At 40.1% G+C, this 13,129-nt stretch overlaps 1 long non-coding RNA gene across 2 annotated transcripts in view; it reads left to right on the forward strand.

The window, feature by feature from the left end:
* Positions 1-13,129, forward strand: part of LOC136885058 (uncharacterized) — a 43,747-nt gene that overhangs the window by 9,478 nt on the left and 21,140 nt on the right. For both annotated transcript variants that reach the window (XR_011018942.1, XR_010861452.2), the window contains exons 2-3: positions 7,765-7,959; positions 8,080-8,214. This is a non-coding gene — a long non-coding RNA (uncharacterized lncRNA). The remainder of the gene's footprint in view (positions 1-7,764; positions 7,960-8,079; positions 8,215-13,129) is intronic.

Consider the following 13,129-nt stretch of genomic DNA (forward strand, 5'->3'; position numbering starts at 1 on the left):
CATTAGACCCCTTCTTGAATTCATGCTCCATCCATGTGTATGTAAAAAAATTCTCCTTTGTCAACTTGGCATGTGAGGTACCCCTCATAATGGTAAAATTGTGTACAATTGGTGACTGTAATAGGCAATTTGATCTGGAACTTTTGGATTCGCAAGATTCTTTTGGCAGTCAAATGAAAATATTGCCATGCTGTCCCTTTCTTCTTGAAGCTTTTTGAAAAAAGCTGCAGCCCTTAGTTTGTGTACTCTAAGTTCAAAAATTAAATCAATCTTTACTGATACGTTCGAACTTTAAAGTTTAATTTTCTCCTTGACCTCTATGCACTTTGAGCAAGAGTCAGTAACTGGTGTTCTGAATCCTATGTTGTAGCAACATGTAAAAATTTCATGGAAGAACCACCATTTCACCCTGGCAATTTGTTATACATTTTGTAAAGCTTAGCGATGCTTAAATTTCCAGGTAGATACTGTCTGTCTCACTTAGTTTACACAAGGAGTACATTTATTGTTCCGCCTATTCAATATAATCAGTACCACATTATGTGGTCAATTAGACATAGAAAATCTAAATATTATGAGGACATGTTTCGCCCTTCTTATTGGGCATCATCAGTCATATTAATTTAATCTTAAAACAAACATTGTTTGGAGGACAATGACACTTTATAATTTGTAAAAATTGAACTATGATTTCCTATGATATTAACTTTACAGAATAGTGGTTATAAAATATGCTGTTGGGATATGACATGTATAACACATGCTAAAATTATTGTAAACTAATTTAAAATCTTGTCTAAAAGAAAGTTTGTGTCGGTATAAAGTTCTGAAATCAGCACGTGTGGTACTGAAATGGATCCTCTTCGTTATAAAAGTCAGCATATATTTGCTGGGGCAGTTGTCAACGTAAGTTTTCAAGACTAAAATGGTTGAAAACTTGAGGGTAATCTTGTTTATATTCTGACATTAAAAGATTGGGTAAGAGAAAAGGCAAATGTTATGTTATCCTCATTAAGTTGACTGGTCTAAAATATTATCTGATATAACTGTTGCAAACAGTGTGCTGGTTGAAGCTGCTTTGAGACTGGTTTTTTCAGAGTATTAGACAGGTTATTTGATTTTCATGTGAAAATGTAGTCCTTCTTGAAGATGTGGAACATCGATGAATAGAATGTGGGTATACTGCAAAAGAACAAAAGACGTGTTTGACGTGTTTTTAAATCGTATGTTAGTGCCCAAGAATTGTGTATTATGTAAAGTGGGTGGGTGGAGCATTACATGTAGATGTTAATGTGGGAGGGGGATTGTTTGAAAAGGCAAGTGCATGCTTAGTATTCGGTGGGATAAGGGGAGTTTTTGATTTAAAGAATTTAAATATTCATGGGACTCGGTTTTGTTTTGGATTGACTATTTTTAATAGCTTAGGCGTTAACGTATATAAATGACTCTTAACTTCCGTATCATTGTTAAGGTTGCAATCCTTAAGAGTTTCGTCCAGAAAGATATATATATATTCTCTAATTCATTTAGTTTACCTTTATTTGTATTCCTGATTATTGCGTTTTTTTTCTATTGAAGTAAAACGGTGACCTGTTTCCTTCATGTGCATGCTCATTGCTGATTTATTGTGCCTTTCCGCATTGAAGTGTTCCATGTATCTTATAAAGAAGCTTCGTCCAGTCTGTCCAACATATGAAATTCCACACTGGGAACATGTTAACCTGTAGACTCCTAAGCCTGAGTATTTGTTGTTATTGTTGATTTTATTATAATTGAAAAATATATTTTGTGTTGTGTTGATTGTTCTGAAGGCTATGTTCATATATTTGTTGAAAGTATTAGCAATTTGGTGGACAGCTGGGTTACTATATGTAAAAGATAATGTCTGACCGGTGACTTTCTGCGGCAATAGCGACTTTCACAACACTGCAAACTTTCAATGAAACACTTCACGGAATGCCTTATTTCAGTGTACTCTGGTTTGATCCTAGCTCCTCCCCCCTTTTCTGTTGGAAGTTTCCCTGTCATGAAGTGATTTCTGGCAATCCTCTGAACCCGATCTTTGCTGACATGCAATACATTCAAGAATGTCTTTTGCAGACCTGAATGTTCGGTATTAGCAACTTCTATATGCCTTCCGCAACGAGAGCAATATTTTCCGTCATCTTAATACGCCTGTTCACAGCACAAAACTGCATGAAAGACTAACAGTTTAAAAACAACTCAGAGTGGAAAGACTGGCATAAAACGCGGGTAAATTGTAGCGTGAGTCACGTACTGAAATGATCCCTTCCTATTGGTTGATTGTATAAGGCGAGTTTTGGAACGACAAACGCTGTGGATAAGGCGAGTTATGGAACAATAGCCTAAGTTTGGTGACAGATTTCTATGGGAAAAGACACGTTTTAGTGCTTAATTTTGTGATAGAACTATCACAAACATCACCTAACTCATTTAAAAAAATGGATAAGACTAGTTTTGGAACGGACCACCTCATTTGTATAGATGGTGTATTATCATAGAGCTTCAAATGGGGAACTACTGATCTTTTAGGGGAAAACATAAATTGGGTGTGCCCCTTGTGTTGGTTGTGGGGTGATCCCTTAGTTGTTTATGAAGGTCTGACCATTTCTACTCAACGTTTGAAATACAATGCAAGTGAATCTCATAAGGTTTTTTACACCGATCCAGACAACTTTTTATCAATCTGTACAATTTGTTTTTCAACCAATACATGTAAGTTACACACCTCATCACGTTTAATCCATGAAACAAGATCACAGCTCATCTCATTTTACAATAGCTGACTTCTAATGTGAAAAACTGTTCTTAATTACAAGCAGTCTAATGCCATAGATTGATTTATACGAACAGTCATTCACAGCAAATTATTGTAACATCGTCATGTCATTCATTCCACCTACATTTTAAGTAATTTTAATGGTCACTATTTGTTTTAATAGACATAATATAATCTTACTGATTATTTTTAAATTGTTAAAATTTGTTTTTTATCAATGTATTAGACTTTTTTACATTATACATATCGGGATCAGGGCCTGACCTACCTGGGATTAAGTTATTTCTAGCTGATTATGCTCACAAAGCATGAGCGAAACATGTCCTAATTATAATATCTGATTAGTGGTTTTATCCTAAATCCAAAGGATTTTTGTGTTGCAAAGATCGTTTTTATTAATATAACTTAATTTTTACCATAGTCTATAGCAGACCTAGCACATGTGATAAGTAGTTCAGAGAGGCAAGGAAAGATCTGAAAAAAATTGAAGTATATCGTGAAGACATTAACAGAACCGAACCAAGTACAGACACGATATTAATAACTTCAAACAATTTCATGAAGATGAGCATTACAACAGGGGATGGACAGCAGAAAGGAGGCAGACTGCCAGAGAGAGAATTCAGTGATACTGGGCTTCAAAGAAAGCTTCTAAAAATGTGCAAATGTTTCTTATTGTGGTCTCAAATAGCCATAAACATCTAAAAATTTAAAAAAAAATTGCAGAACATTTCTTCCTTCTGTCCTGTGATTCCCTGGGATCTGCTAAGAGTTCACCTGTTTTACCCATAATGCTATTAATTTGCTTTTTCCCCTCCCTTTCTAAGATTCTTTGTTACCGTCTACATAGGTTTCCCTGCTGCTTGATCCAGCCTTACCAGGTTACTACCAAAATCTTCAAAAACTTGTATGATTCCATATTTTGAAAAATGTTCCAAGTTTTCTCTCTCTCACTAAAGTGTGTTCTGATCAGACACACGTTTTTAATCGGGACAGCTGTTGTGAGAGACTTTCCTTCCACGAACCTACTACGCTGGTGTAGTAGGGGGAGAGGTGATACTCCCATGTGGCGCGTCCCAGGTGGTGGATAGGGGGGTTCTAATCGGCTTGCCGGCGGACTTGAGGGAAATAAAATACCTCTCGCGGACCGAACACACAACCCCCTGTGGGTGGGGGCTGAAGACGAATACACCCACGTTATCCCCTGCTTGTCGTAAGAGGCAACATAAAAGTTATGATCAAATTAGAACCATGAGACTACTTGTGATTTGTACCACCACGCGGGGAACACCGTGGGTTGCGTTTACTTGGGCGTAGTACCACTGTTAGGTACCCAATAGGTTTGTGGTTAGTAGCAATAGAGTACGTTGGCGACTTCTGTATTACCTGTGATTTGTACCCCTATATGCGCAACACCATGGTTCTATCTTGCCTATGCTTAGTACCCACTATGTGAGGAACACCACGGGATAGTGCGGGTCCCTGTGGTTAGTCCACTTATGTGAGGAACGCCATAGTTTTGCATTGCCTGTAAATAGAGCCGCAGTGTGCGAAACACCGTAGGTCTGTTACATGTGCGAATTTCATTACCTGTGAGTATGCCAAAATGTGTGGAACACCGCAAGTCTACGCTACTTTTGATTAGTACCGCAACATGACAAATAGCATGGTTCAATTTTCCTAGCGATAAGTACCATTTTGAGGGGCCGATGACCTGAATTTTGGACCAGTTTCGATTACAAGCATCATCGGTTCAGTATTGTGCTTTAGACGCAGTCCGTTGTTCAGCAATACTATTATTTAACGCTAGTTTCTGGGAATGTGGGGCATTGGTGGTCCTAATTTCATATCCATCCATTCATTCTTCGTCCTGACGTTTTCGAATCTGGTCAGTGGAATATTCTGGATTTTTAAATTGCCATACCACTTTGTCTCATTTCATACCATTAGGGGCCGATGACCTAAATGTTAGGCCCCTTTAAACCACAAGCATCATCATAATCATCAGAGCTTCCTTCTCTGAATTTCTTGTGTTTATGGTACCTGTTTGACACACGGTAGCGGCAATTGGGAATTAGAAGTCAAGGCAAAAAATTGTACAGACAAGTACCTGGGTTTGTGGGATATAGCAGGTGGGGGACCCTCTGTGGGTGGGGGTGGTAGAGTAACACCCACGGTATCCCCTGCCTGTCGTAAGATGAGACTAAAAGGCGCCCTGAACTTTGGAGCGTGGGTTGTGACCACAAGGCCCTTAGCTGAGTCCTAACATTGCTTCCACTTGTGCCAGGCTCCTCACTTTCATCTCTCCTATCCGACCTTCCGTGGTCAACTCTTGTTCTTTTTTGACCCCGGCAGTATTAGAGCTTTCGAGGACTAGGGAGTCTTTCATTTTCACGCATTTCATGGCCCTTGTCTTTGGTCGATACTTTCATTTTTCGAAGTGTCGGATCTCTTCTACTTTTTCTCTGATTAGTGTTGTGTAGAGGATGGTTGCCCAGTTGTACTTCCTCTTAAAATGGTAATCACTACCACCATCAATGATGGGGGAGGGGGTGACTGTGTGTATATATCAAAACTGGGGAAAAAGCTACAAATTGTAAATTTCTTTATGCTCTGTCAGCGAATTTCGACAGTCGACAGAGGTAAATGTTGTACAGGTTGACAGTTTACCAACTTAGGTGCGGTAAAGGTTTTTGATTCAGTATCACCAAAGGAATAATATTACACATCTATTACAATTAAATAGAAATGTGGCATGATTATACAATTAAAAATCTGTTAGTATTTGACTACATGCTAAGAAACTAACGGACTGCCAGGCGAATGTCCATGACCTTGGCTATAAAATACACCCCAGCTACCCTTCCTCACAGCACATGCAAAGTCTCCTACTTGCTGTGGTGCTATACAAATTAGTTATCCATGGCAAACGACATTTTGTGCATATTTTCGCTAATAATTTAGTAAATAATTAAAGAAAATAAAGAAAAGAATTGGCTGATAACACAACAGGGCTTGTACAAATTGCTTATTTCTAGTAATTCCTAGTTTCAGCCAACAAAAATGTAATGTAAGGTTTTCTCCACAAAGTGCCGTAATGTTGACACAAAACCAATAAATTCTGTTTCTCCTTTATTTTTAAAGGTCCCTAATATACTGAATTGTAATTGAAACAAATCAGAAGAGCTTAGACATTTTTGGACAGTAGAAATGGTTTTGAACTCATTGTAATTAAAATAGATGACTTGTATCAGAGACAAAGGACAGGTGGTGATAATGTTTCTCTTTTTTTTAAAGAGAAGAATTAAGAATTCTCTTAGAGATAAGTTTCTCTGGCACTGAATAGAATCTAGCTCAGTTTGCAGATACATTACACTGAAAATGCAGTTCTGAAGATGGCTATCACTGGTTCTGACCCCTTGAATGTTTAGTTGAAGGATCAAGAATTTGCTGAACTTGTTTTGAGTTTCTTGCCAGAGTTCCCAATTTTGTAGAATGAAATGCAGACTGCACTGGTCAGATAGTATACTGGTCTGAGGATTATGGTTTCATAGCCTTTCTTTAGAACAACTTTCTCATGTGTTAGAAGTTGAGTCATCAGTCCATAGACTGGGTTTGATGCAGCGCTCCATGCCACCCTATCCAGTGCTAACATTTCATTTCCACATTACTGCTGCATTCTACATCTGCTCTAATTTGCTTGTCATATTCATACCTTGGTCTACCCCTAATGTTCTTACTGCCTACACTTCCCTCAAACCAACTGCACACATCCTGCTTGTCTTAGAATGTGTCCTATCATTCTCTCTTCTGGTCAAATTTAGCCAAATTGATTTCCTGTGACCAATTCGATTCGGTATCTCTTCATGATTCGATCTATCCATCTCACCTTCAGCATTCTTCTGTAACACATTTCAATAGCTTCTATTCTTTCTTTCTTAGCTAGTTATTTTCCAGGTTTCGCTTCCATACAATGCCATGCTCTAGAAGAAAGTCTTGAAAACCACCTTTCTAATTTCTATATCAGTGTTTGAAGTAAGCAAATTTCTTAAGGCCTTACTACAGAAGTAACAAAGTTCATCTCTTTTAAGACTTAACTTCCTATTCTAATATTTCCTCCATCATCCGACTTCATTCGACTGCACTCCATTACTTTTGTTTTGGACTTTTCGTCTCGTACTCCTTACCCAAGACTCTGTTCATACCATTCAGCTATTTCTCCAGATCCTGTGCAGTCTCAGATAAAAGAACTATCATTGGCAAATCTCAGGACTTTGATTTCCTCTCCTTGGATTGAGATTCCCTTCGCAAATCCTCTGATTTTCTTTACTGCCTCTTCTATATAAACATTGAAAAGTAGAGGGGACTAACTGCAACTTTGCCTCACTCCACTACTTGCTGTGGTGCTATACAAATTCGTTAGCCACGGCGAACATTTTGTGCGTATTTCTGCTAATAATTTTGTAAATAATTAAATAATAAATAAAATAAATAATTATGTTCGATAAAGGCTTGGCGTCACTCCAGTTGTGGAGAAAGTGAGGGAAGCGCGTCTCCGCTGGTACGGTCACGTTATGAGAAGGCCGGACGGCTCGGTTGCTAAAACAGCTCTCCAAGTTGATCCGGGAGGAACACGACCATGTGGAAGACCTTTAAAGCGGTGGACTGACAATATCAAAGCCGACATGCGCGACGTTGGTTTAAAACCTGAAGATGTCAGCAATAGGACGAAATGGAGATGCAGCAAAATTTGGGATAAACGCTAGGAAAGAGATAATTACTCGATCACCTTCAGAATCTCAAATAGCTTGGTCCAGTCAACATTATCAAATGCCTTGTCTAGATCTACGTTAGAAGTTACAGTAGTGCATTTTCTTTTGAGAGGAGAGTTTCTTGTTGCTGCATGCCATGTGCTCTTGTCACCTTTAATTGGTTGTCTAAATTGTTTCTCTTGTATTTTCTAGGTGTACAGGAATGTTCAGCTCTGTCCATTTCTGGTAGATCAAGCAGCTCGGAGAATGGAAGAGGTCCTGGTGTCAAACTCTTCATCTATACAGCAGACTCAACAAGCACAATCGCCGTAGTCTCAAGTTTTCTATCCTGTTGACATGTTACCTGCTACAAATCATGATGGGAAATCATTTCTTGTACAGAAACAGGTCTGTATTTCTCCATTTTAATTTATAATGGTTTAATAACTTTTAGTAGTAGCTCTTTACTCTTAATACCTTGGGTAGATTCTTCCAATTTGTTTTTAATAGTGTCTCTTATAAACCCAGACTGTCCAGCGTCATATCTACTCGGAGACCTAAGCAGCTGTACAGGAGGCGCGAGCATTGTTATTGACAGTGCAAGGAGCGTGCACGTGTTCGACCTAGCATCAGTAGCCAGCCTGAGTCTCGACTTTTAACATGGTGAGTTATCATTGCAACACCATATTTTCATATCAAAAACATTATTTTATGTAAGTCAGCTCGACAGGTTCGCAATGCATTTGTTCAGCAATTTCCTGGAGAAGTGCCACCTTCACGAGCACAGATTCACGTAATTGTAAAAAAAATTTGAAATTACTGGCTCAGTGCTCAATAAACTTGCGTGCACCAAGTTTTAACAGAGAAACGGCTAGATGACATTGGTGAGAACATTGAACATTCACAGAATAAATCCCTCACAAAATTAGCACAAGTAGGGAGCTACAAAGCTGGTACACATCAAACTAAAGGTTTACACGGGCCCATTATTAAAACCTGCTGATCCAGCCACAAGAGTGAGATATTGTGAATAGTATCTTGCATCACTAAATGATCGTTTATTTGACCCACAGCTTGTGTTCTTTCTGGATGAAGCCTGGTTTCTTCTCAGTAGTCGTGTGAAGTCGCAACTCTTGCTATTGCTCTGCAGACAATCCTAATGGTGTTAAGGCTCGCAAGATTATGTGGGCCTGTCGCAGGGCCGTCGGGAAGACTTGGGGCCTAAGACCTAGGGTGGTCCAGTGGCTCTATATCTCTATTGTACGGCCCACGATCACCTATGCATCTTTAGTCTGGTGGCCAGGTTTGGAGAGTAAAACTGTGACCACCAAGTTAAACAGTGTCCAAAGACTTGCGTGTCTAGGAATAACAGGGGCACTGGATACTACACCATTATGTGCAATGGAGGCCATCCTAGGTTTTCCCCCCTTACATTTATATGTTAAGGTAATAGCGGGAATGAGTGCCTATCGCTTCTGGTCACTCGGAGGATGGTCCTTCAAAAACCCGAATAGAGGTCATGCCTCTATTCTTACAAGGCTTCACCAGACTTGCCCTATGACAATGATGATCGGGGATCTGATGAAGCCTAGCTTTAATTTGAATTATAAATTCACAGTGGTGATACCCACAAGGGAGGAGTGGGCCGCGGACGCTGGGGCCCGTCTTAAGTCTGGGGGCTGTACATGGTACACAGATGGCTCACGGATGGAGACGGGCACAGGCGCCAGGGTCTAGGGGCATAAGACAAGGCTCTCCTTATGGCTAAATATGCTACTGTTTTCCAGGCCGAAGTATACGCAATACTAGCCTGTGCTGTATATATATATGGAATATGCCTGGACATAGAAGACGCATCACTATTTGCAGTGATAGCCAGGCAGCGCTAAAAGCACTATGTGCAGCTAAAACATCAAAACTGGTATGGTAATGCCAAAGGATGTTAGATCAGCTGTGTGAATTTAGCTCAGTCACCCTATTATGGGTCCCTGGGCACACAGGTATCAGTGGAAATGAAGAAGCTGACAAACTAGCGAAACAAGGCTCAAAAGGTTCTTTCACAGGACCAGAGCCCTTCCTGGGAGTGTCACTCCGAAGCGTGAGACTGGTAATATCCCAGAGGACAAACCAGTCTCACTTAGATATTTGGAAGAGGTTAACTATAGCAAGGCAGGCACGTGAACTTATCAAAGGGCCTAGCCAAAGTTATAAAAAGGTCCTAATGAATTTGAATAGGACCAGAATGAGAATGGTAGTTGGACTGTTAACAGGCCACAATACCTTACAGACACACCTACACATCATGAAAATCGCTCAGGATCCGATGTGTAGAAGATGCGGTAAGGAGGAGGAGACCTCCGCACATGTGTTATGTCAGTGCGAGGCTCTTGCAAGCACTAGACATCGATACCTTGGCTCACATTTTTTGAGCCTGGAAGACATCAGGAATGCCAATATCCGGACACTGGTATCCTTTATAGGAGCACTAGGGCTGGACTAGGCAAACCTGTTTAAGGGGCACAAAGGGTCTTCATAGACCTACGTGTGGAGCTCTGCGAAGACAGGGCTCACCCATTTATCTATCCTAATGGTGATTATGAAGGAGAGTTGGCCGTGCGGTTAGGTTCGCGCAGCCGTGAGCTTGCATCCGGGAGATAGGGTTCGAACCCCACTGTCGACAGCCCTGAAAATGGTTTTCTTTGGTTTTCCATTTTCACACCAGGCAAATGCTGGGGCTGTACGTTAAGGCCACGGTTGCTCCCTTCCCAGTACTAGCACTTCCCAGTTCCATTGTCGCCATAAGACCTATCTGTGTCGGTGCATGTAAAGCAACTTCTAACAGAAGGTATTGATTCCCTTTTTAATGGGGAACTCTACAGAGTTTTCAAGCCAAAATGGTCCAAAAACCAAAATTGATTCGTTCGCCCTAAACGTTACCCCATTCCTTGGGGCACATGGTGAAATAATTTTCTTTGTATGTACGGTCATTTTTAAATGTCCTGCTGAGGAATTTAAAAATCCCTTTGAAAAGCCACGCCCACTTTCTCAACGAATAGCTTTGTAATTTCGCTGTTTCACATTCCCGCTTTTTAATTTCCGGTGATTCCTGGTGTCATCAGTTTCCGTAATTATGTACACAGAGGAACATTCGAAATAGTGAAATTAACCCTTCCTCATTATGAATGACAAATACTGTTGAGCAGAAAATGCCCACAACACGTGCTTCATGTTTGCTGAGGAATATTTCAAAGTTCAGCTTGAGTTCAGTGCAATAGATTTACCATTAGTTAACTAAAATGAATACCTTGACACTCGTATATGATGTGGCTTACCATAATGGAATATACAATTTTTAATGAAAACCATTCTAATCTTTCTATACTCAAAGATCGATAATTACTGCTAGGGGTATGTTTCTTTTTTTAAATATAAGGGCTGAATAAGTGTAGTAGAATAATAAAAACCATTGCAGAGAGGGAGAAAAGGGCCAAGGAAAGAGAAAAATATGGTGCTGTGAAGTTGTGATGCAGCTACTGTAATTACATACAAAATTAGCTTTTTGTCAAAACTTTATTTTTCAGTATTAAAAATGTAAGTGCAACAGATATTACGTGATTGTTTTATGCCTATAGTGCAACGTGAGATGCATGAACGTTGGTATCCATTTTGAAAAGTAAGAATATCTGACAGATATCCTGAGTCAAATATGAAAATTTCTAAAAAGAATGCAAAAGGGTGAGAAAGAACTAATTTACAACTTTATTAAACACAATGTGTACAGATATATTACATTTGAGTTAAGCTTTCACCAGTCTTTTGTTAGTGTGTTTAAGTTCTACTCTACCATTTTGCTAAATGGTATTTGAAGCAAGGCTTGGTGCAAAGTTTACAGATGCAGTCCTCCTTAGGGTCGTGATAACACTTCATTCTCACGTATCTTCCCATGGAAACCATGGACGGCAAAACATGTGTATAGGTGGCAGGATTGAAAGTTCGGTCCTTTCCAGGAATCTGTGTTCATCGCTACTGTTTCCGTTATTTCCTTCGGTACCTCCCTGACTTTCTCTCTCTCTCCTTGCTCTGTCGCACATTCCTGTATGGATTTAACTGGAGATTTAGATCAATTTTTCCACGTCAGCACAAAATTAGTCTGGATGGTCTTCCACTTCTCAGCGCGTCACGAACACTGCCAGTTACTAAGGCTTTCTTTTCCTACACTAACATAGTCTTTGTTGGTGCTGCTTTCACAAACCGCAACAAGATCGTCCTTTTAATTGATCTGCCACTAATTTTACACTCGTGGCCAGCAAACTTTCCTCAATCGTATAATCGCTTGTATCAGCCATTCAATATCTTGCACCAACTGCTGTCAACAATCGGCCGATAAGTGGGCATCTGACAATAGAAATCGATAATGAGTAGGGGTATATGGACTTTGTGCGCACTCTGTATGTATAGGATATGTCTAGGAATCGGATGGAGAGCAGCGACTCGCCATGTAAGACCGTGTGGATAAAGTACATGTTAAAGGAGTACACAATCATGGAGGATAGAATAAGGGTCATTGTTGACAAGTAGACGCTGTGGTGAGAAGTGGGGAGATAGACAAGAGAACGGGAAAAAGTAGCAGTTATCTAATGTCAAGGCTGCGTGCTTCCCTAGACCAGAGCATCAGTTGATGTCCCACTTCGGAATCACTAAGGAGAAGAGTGGGAAGTAGGGGGTAAATGTTGGAGGACTTAAACTGTTAGACATTCATTGAACATAGTTTAATGGTGCCTGGCATGAACGGGGACAGGACGCTCTGTGGGTAGTTGGATACCGTAGTCGCCGCATATAAGTTTAATGTAGAAAACTGAGCAGTCAGCACTGAAGTTGGTAGATAATGTTGAAGTAGTCATGACCTTGTATGGGTTAAGACTTGTTGGTAAAAGTGGTGCTAGGTGTACCTAAACAGCGGCTTACAGCTGTGCTCACTGGGTAGAAAGCCAGATGGGGGCGGAGGTTGGTCTGGTTCATAATGTATGGGAATGTTTTTGAGGTTAGGTGAACACCTGAAAATGACTGTAGGGTTTCTTGGAAGATCCCAGGTGTGGGGTGAGGATGAGGGAAGATAGAATACTTATTTCAAAATGTGATTTATTCTGTGGCGACCTGGATATGTAGTAATGAAGGGTTAGGGATGTGGCGACCTCATCGCCAAGTGGGAAACCACTGCAATCAGTTACCAGAGTATTGGCAGGAAAACCATAAAGTTTGTGGAGTATGGAGGAATTGCCTACTCCGTCCTGAACTAGGATGAAATAAGGCTGAAAGCCTTCTTCACAATTTCATATCATCCATCTCATTTTCACCTTTCTAAGTAACATTTAGAATTGTAACTCAAAGATTTATCCTACTCTCAAGGTGACACCTTAGACCATGAAGTCTTTTGAAGTATTCCACTGACTGCAACCATATATTGAAGAAAAGACAGCATTTGGATGCAGTGGGCAGTCATTTTGAAGATGGATCTGAGCATCTGAAACTCGACAGCCAGCATCTACACAAACTTCAAAGATTTAAACCTAAACAAATC

Source organism: Anabrus simplex, chromosome 13 (assembly GCF_040414725.1).
Source record: "Anabrus simplex isolate iqAnaSimp1 chromosome 13, ASM4041472v1, whole genome shotgun sequence".
NCBI lineage: Eukaryota > Metazoa > Arthropoda > Insecta > Orthoptera > Tettigoniidae > Anabrus > Anabrus simplex.